This window comes from Toxorhynchites rutilus, chromosome 2 (assembly GCF_029784135.1).
Source record: "Toxorhynchites rutilus septentrionalis strain SRP chromosome 2, ASM2978413v1, whole genome shotgun sequence".
In the NCBI taxonomy this organism is placed as follows: Eukaryota; Metazoa; Arthropoda; class Insecta; order Diptera; family Culicidae; genus Toxorhynchites; species Toxorhynchites rutilus.
In genome coordinates, this window is record NC_073745.1 from 250,523,686 (window position 1) to 250,530,518 (window position 6,833).

Genomic DNA, 6,833 nt, shown 5'->3' on the forward strand with positions numbered 1-6,833 from the left:
TCTCCGTTACACGGAATAAATGTTTGATACGGGAAATATGGTAGAATACAGACAACCGTAAATCGGACAATTCCTTCCCCGAGTTTTGCTCTTATCAACACATTTGGCAATCCATTTTTACTTATATAGATATGAGAAGATATAGGACTGCGTTTTATCACATTAAAATCCATTCCCACTCTCGAACGAAGATCAATTTCGTTAGCGCAAACATCAGATGGACTAACAACGCTTGTCAATATGTAATTGTAGAACATATGCGAATTGTATTTTTTGAATATTCCCATAGTCATCTTTGGTTGGAATATTAGGCTGTCAAAAAAGTCCTGCGGTATTTCGTTATAAGCGCGTAGTTCTAGTTGTATTCATTGTATCGAGTCATACTATAGCTTGTTGGAAATGTATTTTTGCGCGCTATAATATAGTCCTTGACAGTGTTTTGTTTGGTTAAGTCGTTCGTGAGTTTTAGTGTCGCAAATATGGAGCAAAATAAAGAGAAAATCCGACATATTTCACAGTACTACTATGACAAAGGCAAAAATGCATCTCAAGCTGCCAATAAAATTTGTGCAGTTTATGGACCCGATACAGTTTCCATTTCCACCGCACAACGGTGGTTTCAACATTTTCGTTCTGGTGTAGAGGTCGTCGAAGATGCGCCACGCTGTCGTCGAAAATTGCGACAAAATCGCTGAATTAGCCGAGAAAGACCGGCATAGTAGCAGCCGTAGCATCGGCCAAGAGCTGGGGATAAGTCATCAAACCGTTATTAACCATTTGAAGAAGATTGGATTCACAAAGAAGCTCGATGTATGGGTGCCACACACGTTGACGCAAAAAAACATCTTTGACCGTATCGACGTATGTGAATCGCTGCTGAATCGCAACAAAATCGACCCGTTTCTGAAGTGGATGGTGACTGGCGATGAAAAGTGGGTCACTTACGACAACGTGAAGTGCAAACGGTCGTGGTCGAAGCCCGCTGGAGCGGCTCAGACGGTGGCCAAGCCCTCATTAACGGCCAGGAAGGTTCTGCTGTGTGTTTGGTGGGATTGTCAAGGAATAATCTATTATGAGCTGCTTCCCTATGGCCAAACGCTCAATTCGGACCTGTACTGCCAACAACTGGACCGCTTGAAGGTAGCACTCATGAAGAAGAGGCCATCTTTAATAAACAGAGGCCGCATAGTCTTTCATCAGGACAACGCCAGGCCACACACTTCTTTGGTGACGCGCCAGAAGCTCCGGGAGCTCGGATTGGAGGTTTTTTTGCATCCGCCGTATAGTCCGGACCTTGCACCAAGTGACTACCACTTGTTTTTGTCCATGACGAACGAGCTAGGTAGTCAGAAGTTAGCCACAAAAGAGGCCTGTGAAAATTGGCTATCCGAGTTTTTTGCCAATAAGGAAGCGAGCTTCTATAACAGGGGTATTACGAAGTTGGCATCTCGTTAGGAACAAGTCATCGAACAAAACGGCGCATATTTGACTTAAAACAGATGATTGTAACTAATTTTATGAACAAATGAAAATTCAAAAAAAAATACCGCAGGACTTTTTTTGACAGCCTAATATGTTTGGTTGAAATATGTGTTTTATTTTTATGGGACCCCCTCTCCATTCCAGAGGCGGAAACTGAAACATTTTTCGTATCCAAAAACCCTCACATCCGAAATTTGGTTCCATTTGCTTGATTAGCTCTCTAGAGCCTTCCCCTGCCCCGAAAACCCCCTGCATACAAATTTTCGATCGGTTCAGTAATATTCGAGTTCATACGTTTGGTAGTAACGCACTCCCCAAACGCGCTCCTGCGTTTACAACACAGCGAACGGAGAGAACGGATTATGGCATATTCAAATAGAAATTAAACCAGTACTAGGTCTCAAAAATCTAAAAAAATATCAAAAGTTTATAAATATATGATTTGTATCGCGCAACACTATTAAAATTCTGAAGAGAAACACACATGTCTTAAAAAAGACGTAGAAACACATTTAAATACGAATTAGAGTAGTACTGGATCTCTAAATCCCAAAAAAAAATTCAATATTTCAAGAATTTTTTTAGTACTTCAATTATTTTTGATGAATTTTTTTTTTAATTATATTTCTCGATAAACCTGTGTGGTGCCATAAGCTATAATAATAACCTTGCCGATATGACTCACAGTAATATCCCACCTTGTATGCATATACTTGATGCGCATTCACACGTACGTTATGTGTGGTGCTGCAACAAGCATCGCGCCATTGACTTACCAAGGTAACGAAGCAGGGATTCGGTTTATTTGAGTGTGATTCCTCGGTAATGGATGTCACACATTTTGGCGATCCTGCCAGAGTGCTGATTTTAAGGTGAAGGTGGAAGCTAGCCATTGTAGTAGTATAGGTAAACCCACATGTAAAAATGGGGTAATAGTGTTTGTGAGAGAAGAGCAAAGTACACGTAAATAGATCAATTCACTTATCAGACTGTTTTGCGCTTCATTGACACGGGTCTTTGAATACATTTGAAAAAAAAAATGACAATTCAATACTAAAGCAAAATGTAAGTTACACGCAGATACACATGGCACCAAAGTACACATTTAGTGCTGAGTTAGGCAAGCGCAATCGATCGTCCGATCGACTTGTCGCCAGGTGTAGGTTTTTGTAGAATAAGCATTTTATTGTAAATTCATTTCGAGCAACAAATAAAGTCAGTTCTGATTTAGACTCCCTTGACAGCAGGTGTGATTCCCTTTTTTAAAAAGAAACTCCACCAGCTGAAATTGTAACTGGCGCCCGAATAGGGACCTTTATATTTGGTAAAAGTATAAGTTCGAGCTGAACGAAGCCACGCTGAGCATCCTGAGGAAGGAACCTTTCATTCCGGACCAAGAGCCGTCCACTGTCAACCAGAGGATTTGAGGGTGAAGGCGCGAAGCAGTGCACCAATTTAAGGAACCTACCCGGAGCAACAAAATAGGACCAAGGACCAAGGCGTTGTCCCGCGACGTTCAATGAGACGTTTCCTGATATTATTGTGAGTACAATAAAAAGAACAGAAAGAAATTAATTTTAAGAAGTGTGAAATCCCAATCATTTAAAAAACTAAACTTTAAACGCGACTCGCTTTACTAATTACGAGCGTCTAGACCGGAGCACCTGGGTGCACCCGTAATCGAAACGCTGAATATCACAAAAGTGCTCAACTAACACTAATTAAACAAACTTTAAAAATAGACGAATTGATTAATTCATTAAATTCCCTCCATTTAACAACCACAATGGCAAATCCGATCCCGGATCCCGAACCAATTCCCTCAACCTCAAATTTTTCTCCACGGTTCGTGGTCGATACCTCCTTGTCATTCCACGAGAGAGGCAAAATTCCTGCTATCGTGTCCGATCTGCCAGATTTTGTGGGAAACCCCAGAAATCTATCCCAGTTCATTCTTGATGTGGAAGAAATCTTGGAACTTTTCCAAGACAAACAAGATTCCTTCCAATATTATCTCATTTTAAAAACTATTCGACGAAAAATTAAAGGTGAAGCTAGTGATATTTTGATCACGAACAACACCCCAAATGATTGGAGGAGTATAAAGGAAGTTCTTCGCCTTTATTACTCTGATAAACGTGATCTGATGACATTAGATCACCAACTAAAATCTACTTCCAGATCTCGAGGTGAATCAATCGAATCTTACTACAGCAAGATCACCGAAATTGTAACGCTGATCAGTTCAGCAATTGTCATGGACGAAGCATGGAAAGGCCACGAGTCAACTCTAATAAAACTGTACAATATGATCGCCCTAGACACGTTTATAAGAGGTCTAGGGGAACCTCTTTCGATGTTCTGCAAAAATTTTAAACCAGAAAGCCTCGCAAGAGCATACCACTATTGTATAGACTATCAAAATTTAGACGCAAGAAATGTTCCTTTCAAAGGACATAATTACGCACCGGCTCCTGCTCCCAGATCTAATATTCCGCAACCGCTTCCACCACCACGGCCTTCAAAGCCATTCCAAATAATAAACCAAAGAAACTTTCAACAACCTATGAACCAAAGGAATTTCCAACATCCCACTAATCAAGGAAACTTTCAACAAAAGCCAAATCTTCCTCCCAAGTTAAACTTTCCCAACAAATACAACACCCAACAGCAGAAAGTAGAACCGATGGACGTTGATCAGTCCATACGCTCTAGAATGGTTGATTACGGTAATCGGCAAAAATTTTCTAGGCCCTCATCGGCCTCGATGCAATATCAGTTACCGGAACCAAAACGAGTAGCGCATCAATTAGAAGAATTACCAACAGAAGAAGAATATCTTCTTCAAACTGAAGATGTGAAAACTGATTATGATCAAGAAGAAGTTTCCAACGAATCAGAAGATGAAAACACTGTCAATTTTTTAGAAAGAGACATGAAATGGATGAGCAAATGGTGCGATTAAGAACACAAGTTTCTCCGCTACCTTACATAAAAGTGCCCACGACAAGAGGTGAAATTAAACTTCTCGTCGATAGTGGCGCTAACATAAATTTAATCTCTAGAAAATGGGCTTACAATTCTAGAAAAATCGTACATAAAATTCCAAATGAACCAGTAAAGGGTGTAACAGGTAAAGATTACGTTTCCGAAGTAGTTAAATTAGACAGTTTTCAACCTATCGTAGACAACAAATTTGAATTTCTAGTCTTCGATTTTCATCCCTTCTTCGATGGTTTAATCGGAACCGAAATAATCTTCAATGAGAGTTTTAACCTCATGACAAATAAAAAAAATTTATATGTTTCAGGAGAAAAACAAAATTTGAAAATTCCTCTATACTTTTATTCCCCAACTCCTTCACAAAGAAGATTAAACAATGTCAACAATTTGAGTACAGTTGTTAGAACATCACATCTAACACCGACTGAAAAACAATCATTGTTTTCCATCATTAATTCATGTCCAGAGGTATTTCACTGCCCTAATAATTCTCTAACATGTACTACGAATGTCGAATGTATATCAGAAATCCTATCTCTATCCAGCAGCTTATAGAGAAGAGGTTGATAAACAGATTTCAAAATTATTAGCTGATGGAATAATAAAACCTTCGAGATCCCCTTGGAACTCTCCTGTATGGATTGTGCCGAAAAAAATGGACGCATCTGGACAGAAGAAATTTCGACTGGTAATCGATTATCGCAATTTGAACCAGAAAACAATTTCAGATCGTTACCCCATGCCGGAAATTTCGAATATTTTAGATCAGCTAGGTGGAAATGGTTATTTTACCACTTTAGATCTAGCTTCTGGCTTTCATCAAATAAAGATGAAACGCTCTGACATAGAAAAAACCGCATTTTCGGTTAACAATGGCAAGTATGAATTTGTGCGTATGCCATTCGGGCTCAAAAATGCACCGGCTATTTTTCAAAGAGCTATGGACGATGTACTTCGTGAGCACATCGGAAAAAGGTGTTATGTTTATATTGACGATTGTGTGATCTTTGGTAAGACGCTAGATGAACACAACAACAACTTGAAAATTATTTTGAAAGCTCTTTACGAGGCAAATCTCAAGGTTCAACTAGATAAATCTGAGTTCCTCAGGAAATCAGTTGAATTCTTAGGCTATGTTATCACAGAAAATGGGATCCAACCGAATAATAAGAAAATTGAAGTAATTCAGAAATGGCCAGAACCAAAAAGTATTAAAGAAATTAGAAGCTTTTTAGGCTTAATTGGCTATTATAGAAGATTTGTAAAAGATTTTGCCAAAATAGCAAAACCTCTTACAAACCTTTTGAGAGGGGAGAGGAATATAGATTCGAAAAAAGCAATCAAACTTGATATCAATGCCAAAGAAAGTTTTGAAAATTTGAATTCGATTCTTACTGGTGCCGACATTTTAATTTACCCCGATTTCAAAAAACCATTCCTAATTACTACAGATGCATCGAATTACGCGATTGGCGCTGTTCTAAGCCAAGGTGAGATGGGTAAAGACAAACCTATTCACTTTGCATCTCGCACTCTTAATCGTACGGAAGAGAACTTTTCCGCTACGGAAAAAGAGATGCTTGCAATTCACTGGGCACTGAAAGTTTTCAGGAATTATATTTACGGCCAAAAATTTGTCATACTGACTGACCACCAACCGTTAACTTTCTCGTTATCCGCGAAAAATTTTAATGCAAAGCTCAAACGTTGGAAATCTTACCTGGAAGAGCACGACTATGAAATAGTTTACAAGCCCGGTAAATCCAATGTTGTTGCTGATGCATTGAGTCGTTTGCAGGTCAACTCATTAACACCGACGCAACACTCTGCCGATGATGATGATAATAATTATATCATCTCAACAGAAGCCCCTTTGAATGCCTTTCGCCTACAAATAATTTTAGAAACAACAGACACAGCACCCGACGTAATAACCACTAACCCCTTTCCCGGTTTCACAAGAATAACGATAAAAAGGACTAGATACGACGAACCAATTTTAACAGCTTTAATGAAAGAATTTTTTGCACCTTCAAAACTGATTGGTTTACACACAATCGAAGCAATCTTAGGCCAAGTACAAGAAATTTACAAAAAGTTTTTCAGCCGATCCGGTCTTTTGAAAATTCGATTCACGCAAAACATTCTTCAAGACATAACCGACCCGGACGTACAACAGAGAATAATACAGGAGACACATGAGAGAGCACACCGTGGTATCGACGAAAATAAACAACAAATTTTGAGGAAATATTATTTTCCGAAATTAACTGATAAAATTCGTCAGTATGTGCGTGTTTGCGATCTCTGCAATGAAACCAAATATGACAGACAGCCTCTTGTGATTC